Consider the following 17,016-nt stretch of genomic DNA (forward strand, 5'->3'; position numbering starts at 1 on the left):
CCGTGTCAGCACCCCCCGGTGCTCGCTGCTCTCGTGTCTTCCACGCTCCTCCTGTGTGAAACAATAGACACAGCCGTCAGGACACAAACAACTGCGGGCATACACGCACACTAACTTAACTGAACAGAAGACTAACGTGGAGTCTCATGCAATGATCCCGCGTCGGTGGGAGCTCCAAGACTCTCCTAAGTAGCTCCCCCGACGAGCCCTGATCAGCGGCAGGTGTGTGGCTTCGGGTGTGGCCAGTCCCTCCGCAGGGCCACACCCCTCAGGCCTGCAGGTGGCCGAGCTCCATCCTCCAGGCACACCCGCAGACATACACACCCATACCTCGCCTAAACATATGAGTGGGACACAGACTAACACAGCACAGAGAAACACACATATGTACACGCACAGAGAAGGGGAAACGACACCAAAAATACATAATAATACACAGGTCCATGACTGCCCAGGGATCCTGGGTCGCCCAGTCCCAGGACCCTGACAGTACCCCCCCTCTAAGGGTCGGCTCCCGACGACCCAAAAACAACAGTACAACCAACCCAGGGCGGGAGGCGGGAGGTCCAGGACGGAGGGCAGAACCAAAACAAGCAAAAACCACCAAAGAAAACAACCCCCCCAAGGTCACAGTCCCAGAGTCCGACCGCGCATCCCGCAGCGGAGTAAGAAAAAGAAAAAACGCCACAAAACAGTCTCAGGCGGCCCATCAACATAACAAAAGAGTTCAGGGGGCCTACCTCGAGTCCAATGGTGGCGACATTGCAGCTCCGGCGGACGGCCACGGGTCCGGCAACAGCAGAAAAACAGTTCTGGGGGCCTGCCACTGCTCCAGTGGCGGCGGCACTGCTGCCCCTCCGGTGGCGAGCCCCGGGCCCAGTAGCGGCGGCGCTGCTCCCCAGGCGGCCTGCCCGGGATCCAGTGGCGGTAGCGGCGCTGCTGCTCCTCTGGCGGCCTGCCCCGGGTTCGACGGCGCCGGCGCTGCTCCCCAGGCGGCCTGCCACGGGTCCGGTGGCGGCGCTGCTCCTCTAGTGAGCAACAGCGAGGTGTGGCACATGGTTCATGACGCGCTGGTCGCTGACGTGGATGCAGAGGACGTGGATGGCGTGGATGGCGTGGAGGTCGCGCCAGATGTGGAGGTCCCTCCGGTTCGCTGACCTCCGGCTCCGGCTGAGCGGGTCCCTCCTTGGCTGGCAGCGAGAGCTCCTCCTCGGCTGCTGGCAGCGAGAGCTCCACCTCGGCTGCTGGCAGCGAGAGCTCCACCTCGGCTGCTGGCAGCGAGAGCTCCCCCGGCTCGCCGAGCTCCTCCTCGGCTGGCAGCGCCGGTTGTTCCTTCCGCTCGCCGAGCTCCTCTGCTGGTGGTTCGCTGAGCTGCTCCTGCTCGCTGAGCTGCTCCTTCTCGCTGAGCTGCTCCTGCCCGCTGAGCTGCTCCTGCCCGCTGAGCTGCTCCGACTCACTGAGATGACGACGGTGTTACAGCTGCAGATGGTGAAGCAGCGGGTGGTGTAGCGACCTCCGACCAAGGTGATGGTACCTGCACCGTCAGCTCGTCCACTGCAGACACAAACACAGATGATGACGAAAATGAAAAATTGTCCGTACTACTCACCACAGCCGGCTCTTGAGATGTCTGTGGCTTTGGCTGCGGTGAGGAACGCCGGCGGCGCGAACGTCGTTTCCATGTAGATGTCGGGGCCGGCGTCTCAGGCTGTGAATCCACCAGCTGACCGGGCCGGTGAGCAGCCTGAGGAGGAGAGTGGAGGTGGAGGGTGGAAAGCAGGAAGTCCAGGACTACAGAATTAAGGGAGTCCACCAGCCAGGGGAATTTCAACAGCATCCCCTGCAGCCGCCTCTCCACGGCGCGACGCAACCCCTCCGCGGGCTTCTCCCACCACAACTCACACATGCGGTAAACCTTGTCCATAACCTCCCTCCTGAGCCTCTCCTCAGAGACCGCTGGGTCCATACGTGGCGGGATCATTCTGTCACGGTCTGGCTGGCAGACCGTGGGGATGTGTGGGGAAGGAGGACCCAGGCGCGGTGCTCTATGTATAAACAGTGTGTTTATTTACAGTGTGCAACAAAGTAACAATAAATCCCCGTGTTTTCCCAGACTCCCGTGTTGTGTCTCTCCGTGAATAGTCCGTGTCTTTGTGCTCTCCGCTCCCGTGTCAGCACCCCCCGGTGCTCGCTGTTCTCGTGTCTTCCACGCTCCTCCTGCGTGAAACAATAGACGCAGCCGTCAGGACACAAACAACTGCGGGCATACATGCACACTAACTTAACTGAACAGAAGACTAACGTGGAGTCTCATGCAATGATCCCGCGTCGGTGGGAGCTCCAAGACTCTCCTAAGTAGCTCCCCCAACGAGCCCTGATCAGCGGCAGGTGTGTGGCTTCGGGTGTGGCCAGTCCCTCCGCAGGGCCACACCCCTCAGGCCTGCAGGTGGCCGAGCTCCATCCTCCAGGCACACCCGCAGACATACACACCCATACCTCGCCTAAACATATGAGTGGGACACAGACTAACACAGCACAGAGAAACACACATATGTACACGCACAGAGAAGGGGAAACGACAACAAAAATACATAATAATACACAGGTCCATGACTGCCCAGGGATCCTGGGTTGCCCAGTCCCAGGACCATGACAGGTTATTTAAGCAAACTCCTCAACATCTCAAAAGAGCACTGAGATCTTCAAGCCAGATGCTCTTAGTACAGCCGAGGTCTCGATTAAAACATAGAGGAGATCGGGCCTTCTGGAATAACTTGCCACCTGATATTTGTACCTATACAGTCTTTCAAATCATTTCTTAAAACTCTCTTTTTTACATTGGCTTTTAATTCAAGTTCAGTTTGAGTATCTTCAGGCTTGTTTTATGTTTGTTTTGTTTTGATGTTATATATTACCATTGCCTCATCTAATGTCTAATTTTTCTGTATTTGTTTTTCTACTGTTTTCTCTTGTTCATAACTAATTGTGAAGCTCTTTGGTCAACTCTGTTTCAACAATTTCCTTACTTTTACCCAATAAGAGTCAAAATTTGAGCAATGACACGTAAAGCTGATGACATTAAATCAAGTTAAAACAGAACTTGCACCAACTAAATCATTACATTTCTTTAGCAGCTTAAGAAGCAGTCAAAATGCCAAGTTGTACCTGTCATGGTTTCTCTGTCTTGGATGCTGGGTTTTGAGTTTTTTGTGAGTTCACGATTCCTTTTGGTTTTGAAAATGATTTATGTTTGAGACTTTTTATTTTTATTTTTTTAATATTGGTTGTACTTCAATACCTTCCCAGCAGGCTCTTGTATATATTTTGTTTATATTTGTGATTTATTCCCTGGTTTTGGTGTTTAAATTAGAGTTCCATCTGTAGTAATTTCTATGTTCCTAGTATTGGTTTCTCATAAGTTGAAGGTTGTATATACTTAATTCCCTTTATGTATCTTTGTGTCTCTATTCTTTGTTTTTCATTCTGCCTTACCCTGCATTGTTAATCTCTTCCCCCTGCTTAATTGTCTTATATCTGTTTTATTTTGCTAGCTGTTGTCCTCTGTGTGTTGTTTCATCTTCCCCTGTCTCTCTATGTTAATTATCTTCAGCTGTGTTTAGTTCCCCACTAGTTTCCTCTTCCCTCCTTATCTCCCTTACCTCTTTTGCATATATTGTTTCAGCTTTCCTTTGCCCTTTGCCATGTTGTCCAAGTGTACCTTTTGGGATGAGTTTCTGTGCTTTCTAAGGTCTTGTATTCTGAGAAATGTTTGGATTTTCTGGATTATGTGGCTTTGTGCTTTATTTATCCTGTTAACAGCATTAACAGCTTGTTTTGAGTTTAATGTCTGTCAAACTGCATCTTTCTTTAGGTCTGCAAAAATATATCTTCAAAACACACATCGGTATTTACATTTCCTTTGAGCATTGCTAGGAGGAGATCATAAGGTCATATAATTCAAAGTTGCTCTTAAAAATTAGATTATTTTGGGGCTATTTAAAAAAACATTTTTATGTATAGTTGATGGCAAAATATATCTTGATTTGGGACTGATAACACTATCAGACAAACGTTTGGACACACCTTCTTTATTTTTACTACTTTCTACATTGTAGATACATACTGTGGACATCAAACATATGAAGAAAGATATATGGAAATATGTAGCAAAGAAAGAATTGATAAATAACTCAGAAAATATCTTATATTTTAGATTCCTGAAAGTAGCCACCCTTTGCGATTGTGGCGATTGTGGCTCAAGAGTTGGGAGTTCGCCTTGTAATTGGAAGGTTGCCGGTTCGAGCCCCGGCTTGGATAGTCTCGGTCGTTGTGTCCTTGGGCAAGACACTTCACCCGTTGCCTACTGGTGGTGGTCAGAGGGCCCGGTGGTGCCAGTGTTCGGCAGCCTCGCCTCTGTCAGTGTGCCCCAGGGTGGCTGTGGCTACAATGTAGCTTGCCATCACCTGTGCGTGAATGGGTGGATGACTGGATATGTAAAGTGCTTTGGGGTCCTTAGGGACTAGTAAAGCGCTATATAGATACAGGCCATTTGCTGTTGACAGCGCTGCAAACCCTTGACCTTTTCTCAATGAGTTTCATGATGTAGTCACCTGAAATGGTTTTCAGGTGTTAGAATGCATATTATGGCAAGAAACAATCAGCTAAGCAAAGAGAAATGACAGTCCATCATTATTTTATGAACTGAAGATCAGTCAGTCCAGAAAATTGCTAAAACTTTGAATGTGTTGCCAATTGCATTAGCAAAAACCATCAAGTGCTACAATTAAGCTATCTCAAATAAGGACCACCCCAAGAAAAGAAGACCAAGAGTCACCTCTGCTGCTGAGGATAAATTCATCCAAATCACTAGTCTCTGACATCGCAAGTTAACAACACCTCAGATTAGAGCTCAGATAAATGCCACACAGAGTTCCAGTAGCAGACACATTTCAACATCAACTGTTCAGAGGGGACTGAAGAAACCACTACTAAGGAAAAGCAACAAGCAGAAGATATTTGTTTGGGCCAAGTAGGGATGGGTATCGAAAACCGGTTCTTGTTGAGAACCGGTTCCCACTGTTTCAATTCCTTGGAATTGTTTGCCATTTTTGCTAACGATTCCCTTATCGATTCCAGTCGCCCTGAAGGATGTCACCACATTGCGGAGCGTCATTTACACAGCGCGTAAGCGGCTCAAACGCTCAAAAGTTTGGTTATACTTTACGAGAACGGATGACAACAGGGCAACTTGCAATACTTGCAAAGTAGATATTTAATTTAAGGGAGGAAACACTACGAATATGCAAAAGCATTTGCTCACAAAACACGCGATGACCTTAAATGAATGTCGTGTTTTTAATTCCGCTCCGGACTCGTGAATCTCAACCCAGCAGCAGCGGTAACGTTTGCACGTCCTCTCCCGTTAATGCGGCAGGTAAATAATCAACTAACAGTGCATATTATGTTAGCGCGATCTGCCTTATTACAAAACCTGCCATTACTGTGCATTTAGGTGACCGTGATGAGAGAGACAGACAGAGTCTGGCTCAGATGCTGGCAGTTCTCGATGCAGTCTACCGTTAGCGTCTCCTTTCAGGCCAGGATAGACGAATGTCACCGAGCAGTGACTAAGTTTGTGGTAAAAGGCTTGAACCCATTTGCCACAGCAGATGCCCCTGATTTTTGGTAAGTGAATGTGTTTAATTGTAGGCAGGGACATTTCTGGATATTCTTGTGTAAGTGCTACAGAATAATTTATGTCATACTTTGTTATTGCTACAGAAGAATATTTATTTTATTATTTTACATTTACAATTTTTTTTCCTGGGGACCCTGTGACACCTCATTGAAGAGCCGTAGGCTGTGGATCTCTTAAGATCTCACTGTTGGGTTTGTAAGGCCATGTTACTCCTAAATTTCTATCTTGTTCAAAGAGAAGATATAAAACAAAGTTCTAAGCTAATCGACCTTAGTGTTCTCCTTTTTTAAAGAGAATCGATAAGAGAATCGATAAAGAATCGAATCGTTAAACAGAATCGAAAATGGAATCGGAATCGTGAAAATCTTATCAATACCCATGCCTCGGGCCAAGAAGCACCAGAAATGGACATTAGACCAGTGGAACTCTGTGCTTTGGTCTGATGAGTCCAAATTTGAGATCTTTCATTCCACCCGCCATGTCTTTGTGCAACGCAGAAAAGGTGAAGGGATGGTCTCTACATGCATGGATGTGATGGTGTGTGGGTGCTTTGCTCATGACTCTTTTGGGGATGTATTGAAAACTGAAGGCACAAATGCAATCCCATCCTGAAGAAAGAAAGAAAGAAAGAAAGAAAGAAAGAAAGAAAGAAAGAAAGAAAGAAAGAAAGAAAGAAAGAAAGAAAGAAAATTACTTGCATTACAGTAGTGTGCTTCAACTGAGTTTGCCATTCATAGTCCTTGTGCATGGCCCTCATGAAAACTAGTACACTAAAGTACTGAATCAAGGACTCTAACTTGTCTCCATTGAGTAGATGAATACATTAGTTGAGTGGAAATTTAGGTCTAATGCAGATTATATAAGTAAGCATTAGTTTTGAAGGTCTGTGAGGGGTCACAGTGATGGGGATGTGACCAGAATAATGCGCTGTTGGATCTCTGAGAACTTCAAAAAGCAGAGCATTCCTCAGATGTAATCTCCTTTACCTGGATGAAAGGCCCAGTCATAATGGAAGGTCTCCTGCTTATGAGGCCTCTGTGGAACAGCTCTGCTGCTAGAAAGAGATTACAATGGATTTACAACTGATCTCACACACTCCACCAACCCCTCTGTACAGCTGCTACTACCTTTACCTCCCAAAAATGCTTCTCTTGTGTGTTTGTCCCCAGCTTTGTTATTGCTATGTGAAGCAATCGCTGATTAGCTAAGACTGAAAGCTTTGAGCCAAAGTGGAAAGTTTACCGTGCAGTCATTCAGAGGGAGCTACATTCATGTTCTACTTAACTAATAGTGATTCTTCCTCTCAGCTTAGGAGTTTGTGGAAATTTGGGTCACTACACAATAATGGGTTGAGGATGCAATCATAAGGATGAGGTCATGAGGGGAGCTGTTCAAATCTCTCTCTGCTCTGCTGATGAAAAACCTCGCCGTCTCCCCTCAAAAATGCAATATAGGACAGTCCTGAAAGGATCTGTATGCAGCACATACACAAGAGGGTGGTGCTGGGGGTTGACAATGAATAATTAATTCGACTGGAAAGTTAGGGAAATAATCCAGTGTTTGTGCACCAAATCAACGGGATGAACAACACCTAGCTGTGCATGCGGTGCAGCATCAAAGGGCAAGTATCAAGGGACAATGCATAGTTGTTAGTGATTAGTCATGTTTATTACTGCACACATCAGAAATTTCCTATATGGAGGAAATGGAAAGAGCAAGGATTTCATTATGGCACTTCCAATCTGTTCAGGTGAATTTGTCATGACAGCAACACGATTGTTTAAATGGAAGTCAGTGTATTTAATTTCATGAAAAATATAGAAGCAGACTTCAAATTATGAACATATTAAGAAAATATCACTATTGCATGTCTGCATTTAATTTTCTTTCTGCAAAATATCAGCTTCTGACAAGTAGTGTCATTAAACTGGCTGTAGCTTAACTAAAACAAAGCACACATTAAATATCTTCATCATCTGAAATGAACAGAAGTTTGTTAGAAATGTGTGCCTGATGTTATAATTAACTTAGCCTGTATGTAAATCCTAGATCTCACTTAAAGTTCAAGACTCAGTATTCACAGATTCGCCTATATGTGGATGTTTTCATAAAGCATATCTAAAATATTCAATAATTTCATTTAATTTTACTATTTGGCTAAATAGATTTTTATGACAAAAAATGATTTACTAATTTCCAAATATTAATATTAATGTAAACATGGTGAAATATCAATAAAATGTTTCTCAAACATTGCCAATCGATGTCAATTCCAAACACAAAGCCTTTAGAGGGGGTCTCAAGTTTTTTTCTGGATTTTAGCTATTTTTGGGTGGTTGTGGTCACTAACTATCCATCCATTCACTTCTGCTTATCCTTTTCAGGGTCGCAGGGGGTGCTGGAGCCAACACACAGAGACAGACAACGATTCCCACTCACATTCACACCTAGTGGCAATTTAGATTTTTCAATTAACCCATCCCCACAAAGTGCATGTCTTTGGACGGTGGGAGGAAGCCAGAGTACCCAGGGAGAACATGCAAACACAGAAAGTCCCCGGACTGATGGTGGAATTGAACTCAGGACCTTCTTGCTATGAGGCAACAGTGCTAACCACCGTGCCACTGTGCTGCCCTATCCCAGCAAATATTGGGGATCGACCGTATTTTATGCACTGAGCCTTGGCGTATTAAATCTTGCATATTTGCCAGAACTAAAATATATTTGCGTGTTTGTCACTATAATAGTAAACAGACAAGTGTTCTGCAAAGCACATTGCAAAATCCATGTTGTGATTAAACTTGTACTACCGCTGTTCTCTTGTATTACTGTTCAGCTAGAATCTAGGTCAGAATGCACCTTGAAATTGTAAGGATTTTTTCAGTGGCACAAGATTAAGGAGCTCCCGGAGAAAACCCAATTAAGCACAGTGATAACAGGCAAACTCCACACAGAAGGGCCCTACTCAGGTTTGAACTCTCTTGCTATGCTAACTAATAGTGCTAATTATCACCATGCTGCTAATGTCTATGCTGTATTTCACAGTATAAAGAATACAATGAATCTATAATAAAGAAAAACAAAACCTTTGGCAATAATTAGTCTTGTTTTTGTGATATATTTTTAAAGATATTCAAGTGTAAGGATTTGTCTGTGCATTAATTTTGGGACAATAGCTATAGAGAAGACAAATTAAAGTAAGATGTACAACTAAATGAAAAAAGATTCACCATGTTTTTTGAGTGGTAGAGTGGATATGTTATGGTTGACAGAAGTTTTGAAGATGAAAAATATACCCCAAAGAATATAAAACAAAACATCCAAGCATACATTGTGTCATTTTCTCTTAGCAGCATCACTTAAAAACTGTTTTATGGTGTACAAACACATGGTTTGATGTGAAGGAATATGAAAATTATGGACAACAATAAATAAAATCAAAGGAAATAAAACGAAAATCATAACAGTTAGACCCACTTTCACTGCTCAAGTTTTCTTTTAAAATCTTTATATATCATTCTTTCTTAATTATTCCTTCTACCTTGACAAAATTCCTTATTCGAGAGAGACCAATCCCACCACCATTTTTTACTGTGGCAATGGTGTTCTTTGGGTTGTAGCCCTCTCCCTTCTTTCTTTAAACAAACCAGCATCTCTGAGACCAAAGAGCTCTGTTTTCATCACAACTGACCAGCTGTGATTTCAGCTGTGATTCAGGAAACATCACAAAGTCTTTCCTGAAGAAAGACTTTGTGATTCAAAGTCTTTCTTCAGGTTTTCCTTAGCATACTTCAGACAGAAGTGGAGTTTCAGCAAAAACTTCACCTCTGCAGAAGAGTGGAGTTTTTCTTGGTCTGCAGCATTGTAGTCCATTCCTGTGCTTCTGGTGATTGTCTTTATTGAGACTACAATTCCAGTCTCCCAAATAGTGTCTTGGCAGTTGTTTTGGTGTCTTTGCACATCTCTCACACATCATTTTTTGTTTCCTACCTCTGCCAGCCCAGTTCTGTACTGTGTGCGGCTCTCTTTGAATTTCTTGATAATACTTCTCACTCCAGTTCTTGACTGGGTCAGAAACCCTGTGATAACTTTGTGTATCCAGCTCCTGTTTTGTGAGCATCCACAATTCTCTTTCTCAAGTCTAACCGGATTTGCTTTAAGAATGAAGGTTTCTTAGGTGACAGCTAAATCCTTGCAAAGTTTTTATATTGTGTGTAAAATGTATAATACACCTCGGGTTTAACTGGATTTTATAAGTTTCAAGCATAGTTAAGCAAATTAAAGCACACGATTGCACAGCAATCGTTTGTGCTATGACACAGTGAAGACAAAAAAAATCACCTTAATTAATTCAAAATTTCACCTGTGTTTGTCTATTTACCTATTTTTATATTTTGAGCCCTTAAACTAGTCATAAAATTCAACCTTTCTCGTTGAACCTAGCACATTGCTTTTTTCTCTTACAATTTTATTAGTTCCCACACCAGATGGCTACTTGGTCACATTAGTGTGAATTTTATTTTTAAATTCAGTTTTTTATTGTTGTATTTCTCATTTAATGGATGAGTGGAAATAACTGAAAGCTTTTTTTGTTATTGTGATGCATCCCTGCTGTTTGCCTTCTTGGGGGTTCTTTTTCATCTTTTTTAATATTTCACTCTACAGCTCTCGTGTTATACTTTGCTGGTTTCACAGCTTACTTACTTTTAATAACAAGAATATCTGATGTGTTTGACTATCTCATCAGACCTATTTAGAAAATTAATCTTATAAAGGTCTCATTAAACCATTATGCATAAAGAACTTTTTAGAAAATGGACTGAAATGCCCTAAAGAACAATTCGTATTGGAGAATAACTGAAGCAGAAGAAATGCTGGATTTCTTCAAAATGTTACCTTGAGAAGACAGTGCCATTTATCAAATGTGACAATTATATAAATCATGGCCTTAAAGTTTTGTTTTATATGGTTTATTCTTAATAATAGTCTCATATATCTCCCTTGTTTGTTGTCTTCGACAACATCGAGATGGCCTACCTGGAGGAGATTAGGAACCTGGAGAACTGGTGCCAGGAGAATAACCTCCTCCTAAACATCAGCAAGACTAAGGAGCTGATCGTGGACTTCACTACAAAGCAGGCAAGGAATTACAAACCCCTCATTATCAGTGGCATGCCAGTGGAGAGAGTGGACAGTTTCCGATACCTGGGTGTCCACATCACTCAGGACCTGTCATGGTCCTGCCACATCAACACCCTGGTTAAGAAAGCCCGTCAGCGTCTCTTCTTCCTCAGAAGACTTAGAGACTTCCATCTGCCACTGAAGGTGCTCAAGAACTTTTACTCCTGCACCATCGAGAGCGTCCTGACGGCAAACATCTGCACCTGGTTTGGGAACAGCACCAAGCAGGACAGACGAGATCTGCAAACAGTGGTGCGCTCAGCCGAACGCATCATTCAATCAGAGCTCCCTGACCTGCTGTCCATCTACACCAAGCGGTGCAAGTCCAAAGCTAGGAAGATTATGATGGACCTCTCCCATCCCAACAATAGACTCTTCTCACTGTTGAGGTCTGGGAAGCACTTCCGCTCCCTTAAGGCCAAAACAGAGAGAATGAGGAGGAGCTTCTTCCCCCAGGCTATTCGGACCAGGTGTAGGACTGGACTCTCCCACACACATCACTATAAGACTGGACTCTCACACACATCACATCACCACATGCACCACCACACATTTTCTGTAATTTATAATTCTTATAATCTCTTTCTGCTATTTGCACATTTTTTACTTTAAATTTCTAAGATAATTTGTAAATTTTGTAGTAACCTGTAAATTGTAAATACTGTAAAACTTTTTTCTGTCATTTAATGGTCGGGCATTGTACAACTATAAGCATTTCACCCCCATGTCATACTGTGTATGGTTGTGTGTGTGTGACAAATAAAATTTGAATTTGAATTTGAATTTGTTTGTGGTGCTAATGTGTACTACTGGATTCATTTAAATTTTATTTTGGTAATATCTGTCTGTGACTGGAGAACACAAATTTCCACAAAATGTTTTTATGATTATCATCATATGAAATTTGAAAGATTAAGTGGTCAACCAAGACATAAGCCATTCTTCTATTCTTTTTGTTATAAACCTTTAATGCACAAGACTTTTCTGAAACCTACAGACAACTTTATTCTTTTAAAATGTTCCCAAATTTTCTAAAGTTACAAATATATAAATATTTAAAGAAAACATCTTCCTATAGGATCAGTTTGATAAGGTGTCTGTGAATAATCACCAGCCATTATTAATTAGTCATATGTAAGAACACAGCACTTCAGAACTGTGAACTCTTCATTTTGATCTCACTTGGATCTTTTTTAAAAATTTGTAACTAACTTCTAACTAGCTAACTTCTTGCATAGTTGTGACACTGTTGCAATATCCATCCAGAAGTAGAAATGATTCATTTCATTAGGAAGAAATGAATTGCTGTAATTAGCTAATCATGTGGTCAAAATTTGTAAAGCTTGTGTCAGGGTCCTGGGACTGGGCGACCCAGGACCCTTGGGCAGTCATGGACCTGTGTTATTATTATGTATTGTTGGTGTTGCTTCCCCTTCTCTGTGCTTGTACATATGTGTGTGTGGGTGGCTGTGTGTCTGAGTACTTGTTTATAGGCGCCGTCAGGCCTGGGGTGTGTGGCCCTGCTAGGGGACTGGCCACACCCGAAGCCACACACCTGCTGCTGATCAGGCCTCGTCGGGGGAGCTACTTAAGAGAGTCTTGGAGCTCCCACCGACGCGGGATCATTGCTCCACGTTAGTTACCCAGTCTAGGTTTTGTCATAAAGTGTATGCCTGCCATTACTGAGTGTCCTGACAGCTGCCGCTATTGTTTCCCGCATGAGAAGCGTGGAAGGCTTGGAGAGCAGCGAGCACCGGGGGGTGCTGACACGGGAGCAGAGAGCACTAGGAGGACACGACACGGGAGTTTGGGGGAAAACACTGGGATTCATTGTTGCTTTCTACCACACTGTAAATAAACGCACTGCTTGTAATTTGAGCTCCGCGCCTGGGTCCTCCTTTCCCACATTCCCCCACGGTTTGCCACGCCAAACCGTGACAGCTTGGTATACTTGGGTTCTGCTAATGTTCAACAGAATGAGGGGAAAAAAGGATTTAGTGACTCTGAGCTTGGTCGTTGGCACCAGACCAACTACTGGTTTGAGTATGAAACACATTGGGTGTTAGCCTTAATGGTAATTGGTGAGTTTACTCCAAGAAACATGAAGCTACAAAATCTTGTGACCATAGCTAATTTTCTTCAAGGTTCCGGAGCAGGCTTTCCCTTTTTAAAAAAAATAAAGTTTATAGTTATACCTTGAAACATCCCATAGTTACAATGCAATAGGCGTAGGCTGCTGGGGGCTTCTGAAGATAAGTGTGTCTTCTTAACTGCTTGATCTGTTTATACACTATTATTGCTTTTAATTATTTTAAAACTTTGGCTCTATCCCACATGTGTCTTTTGTGCTCTCTCCCACTGCTCTCTTATGTTTTCCGCCACCCGAGTCATGGCAGATGGCCGCCCCTCCTGAGCCTCATTGTGCCGGAGGTCTTTTCCTGTCAAAGGGGAATTTCTCTTTCTCACTGTCGCCAAGTGCTTGCTTAAAGGGGTCAACTAATAGTTGGAGTTTTCTCTCTATCATTCTAGGATCCTTACCTTACAATATAAAATTTGTAATTTGGCACTATTGTCGAGTTTTTCTCTTGTGTCCTTACCCTACAATATAGGGTTCCTGAGGTAACAGTAACTGCAATCACCAACCACTTGGTTGTGTATCTCGTTGTATGCTGTCCCATTTTGCATTTTAAATTTAGCTACTTTGTAATGAATAATCTCCTGGGCACCTTTGCACAGCCTTGGGCCCTGTCAGCTGTGTTAGTCCCAGCTATGTTAATGCTTGCAGCCTGTTCTTGTTCTGCCATGCTGTCCTTTTGATTGACCATTTATAACCACAGGTAGGATTTGTTAATGCCAGCCACTTCCATTTGCCGATAAGACATCCCATGCAGGGGCTTGGTTGTTCGTACAGTTCCTCATCACCATTTGTCTTTAGCTGCCTGAAGTACTCATGGACCCGCTCTTTTTGGGGGCCATTTTTCTCATATATTTTCAGATGTTCCATACTTCATCTTGGATTGTGGCCCTGACACTCATTAGTTCTCACCTCCTGTCTTATCGTATCTCATAGAACATCAGGGACTTTTGAAGATCTCCGTGGGTTGTGCGGAGTTTTGATGTCTTGACATCTATCTCCTCCCATGGCCAACTTGTTATTTCAGCTAAGTATCTAATGACCAGTAGAGAACAGGTTTTGATAGCTTAGATTTTATTACTACCATTCTGATGTGTTCCCTGTTGGAATAGCACACAATTAATATTCAGTTAATTGCCACTACTAGTATGTAACTAGTAACACAACCACAAATGTTTATAAATGACAACTGTGTTAATCAGCAGGATGTACTTTTTAAATTTTTTTCTTCGACTTCACAGTCTGAGTACAATCAGTACAGTTACACTGAATTATTCATGTACACAACCTTATCATGTGGCAAAATTAGTAATCTTCTTCATTTAAATGTGAAAGTGGCTGAATGTTGATGTGCCTGAGTTCAGCAAGGACGTGAAGTTCTGGACTAAATTTTATTTTATAACCGTAATAAGGCAGCAAAATCCCCTGTCATAGGGGCTGGCTTGAGAAACTAAGGGTCACCATAAACAACAAGGACTGAGACTTTATGAGACCCAAGAGATAAATAGGAGCTACAGAAAAAGAATTCTTGTTAGAGAACATATGTTCAGCTAACTTCTCCTGTGTAAAGGTCACAGTGAGAGAGTAATAGCTCTGGTATATTCATTGTCGTGCATCTTCATCCATTTGGTGCAAATGAGCAGTGGGGACCCCCACATCATTTACGATGGTGAAATTATGTACTCAGTTGCTGCAAGGGGAAATGCAGAATTATGAGTTCCAGTATTATTACTTTCCAGGGTCTAATGAAGATTTCACTTTGGTATTGAACTGCACAACTGTTGCTGTTTTGTGCTCTATTTAAATATATTATTGAACATTTGTACACCTTTTAATAGAGTTGGCCACTCTACAATGTGTTTTATAGTCACAATGTCACCATTAGTACTTCCTTTTATTTATTTCCTCTCTGAATCTATTAACTGAGCACCCTAAATGGATATTAATTATTTCATGATTTTTTTCATTGGTGGTCAGTGAGCTGTAGTAACAGTGGCAGCTTTCTGCTATTGCTTCCAAGAATTTTCATAATGGGACAAGTAAGCTACACAATTAAAGCAGAAACATAAGCAAGGAGGTTGTTTTTCTTTTGTTTTTTTATTAAGCTGCAGAACTGAGATCTGCATAATGTTTTACATCATGAGGACTTTGTAATTTCAGGTTTTGTATGTGGTCGGGGTGAGGGGTAAAGAAAGAAGAGTTTCAAGTTTTTAGAGCATACGTATATTGCAAAAACAGAAAGCTCACAGTGCTTTTATTTACTTATGTATTTATTTAGAAACAGATTATTTTACCAGTGCAGTGCAGACAAAATTGCCTAGTGCACACCAGAGCCAGCAAGTTGCCACCACCACAACAACATGTACTAAATGGCCTGCATTTGTATAGCGCTTTTCTAGTCCATAGGACCCCAAAGCGCTTTACACTACATTCAGTCATTCACCCATTCACACACACATTCACACACTGGCGATGGCAAGCTACATTGTAGCCACAGCTGCCCTGGGGCGCACTGACAGAGGCGAGGCTGCCGGACACAGGCGCCACCGGGCCCTCTGACCACCACCAGTACTAATTAGTGGCACTATAAGTCACCTGCACCTACAGTATTTATACTTACCTCAATGCATTATTTGGAGTAATGTGTGACTACAGAAGCTATTGTCCTGGATCATGCATAGATTGTTGTTTGCTATATAAAATACTTTCAGAAATAACACGTTTCATCACAGAAGCAAAAAAATCTGTAGATAGTCTAATATGATTAGAACAAAATTCTGGAGTTCCTAGATGGTACATATAAAGGAGAAATATGTTACATATGTAGTGAATATTTTTTTATTTTTAACACCTTGGTCAGTTTCTCTCAAATGAAATCTAATTTTTATTTTCTATTAAACGTTGTCCAATTTGCAAAAAAAATGTTATGATTCAAAGTTTGAACATATGTAATAGTGTATAATATATAAACATGATATTTTACACGCTACACACACACACACTTGCTTGATCTAATTTCCAAGCACTAACATCAGCATCATATTTCAAATATATGCTTTCTTACAGAACATATTATAGATCATTTTTTTTGCACTGTCCTCTTTTGCACTCCTGTTCCATCCTGTAATGCAGCTTGATGAAACTGACAGACTGCAAAGCATCAGGGAATTGCAAGGTTTGACAAAAAAGCTACTAAACTGAAAGCAAGAACCCCATATATCTTTCTTGGCAACTGCAGAGTGTGCTGTGTCAGTGTTAAAGGTCAGAGGTCCAGTCCATTCGGTGCAGTTTCGATTCTTAAAGCAGAGTCATGTCTCAACACAACATAAAGCAGCAGTGGCCGAGGGCTACACTGAAAGCACACATCTTATGAAGTGGAATGGAGTATGGAGTAAGGGAGATAAACAGTCTTGTGTTCTCAGCTTTTAGGTGAAGGGGGAATATTATCCACATCAAACACAAGTCAAATATCTCTGCACATATGAAGGTCATCATTCAGTTTTATTTGTCACTATTCCTTGCTTTTGTTGAAGTGGGTACGATTTAAACTTGCCTTGCACCACTTGTTTCTTATGTTCGGTAAAAATTTATAAGTGTATCCAAATATTTAATATTTATGGATGTTACAAATAAAACCTTTATTTTAGAGTACTTCCTGGTTAAAAATCCGGCCCCAGTAATTGCACAAAAAACCTCAACTTGCAGAACTTGACAGGTAAAATATAAAAGACCATAATGTTAAATGTCCATGAACCAACTCTATCTTCTCAAGCAGAATTTAGACAGTAAGTTATGGTAAAATTTAATTGCAGTAGGGGGTTTGAGGTCCTTCTTATCCTTAAAGACATTTTTTGGCTTTCATCAGTCAGAGGTTACAACAAAGCAAGCAGTGATATGCAGGAAAAGGTCTGGGGCAGACTCAAAACCAGGCCTCTGCATTAGCCCTTGGCATATTAATCACCTGCTCAACCGAGTCTGAAGTTGAGGTGCTTAGCTGACTTAT

At 42.3% G+C, this 17,016-nt stretch overlaps 1 pseudogene; it reads right to left on the reverse strand.

Moving 5' to 3' along the window:
- Window positions 1-562: 562 nt before the first annotated feature.
- On the reverse strand, window positions 563-2,055 carry LOC147313407 (uncharacterized; annotated as a pseudogene).
- Window positions 2,056-17,016: the final 14,961 nt, after the last annotated feature.

This window comes from Aulonocara sp. 'chitande type north' Nkhata Bay, linkage group LG15, assembly GCF_057382095.1.
Source record: "Aulonocara sp. 'chitande type north' Nkhata Bay isolate Kocher_YH1m ecotype deep benthic linkage group LG15, A_spYH_male_GT1.1, whole genome shotgun sequence".
Classification (NCBI taxonomy): Eukaryota; Metazoa; Chordata; class Actinopteri; order Cichliformes; family Cichlidae; genus Aulonocara; species Aulonocara sp. 'chitande type north' Nkhata Bay.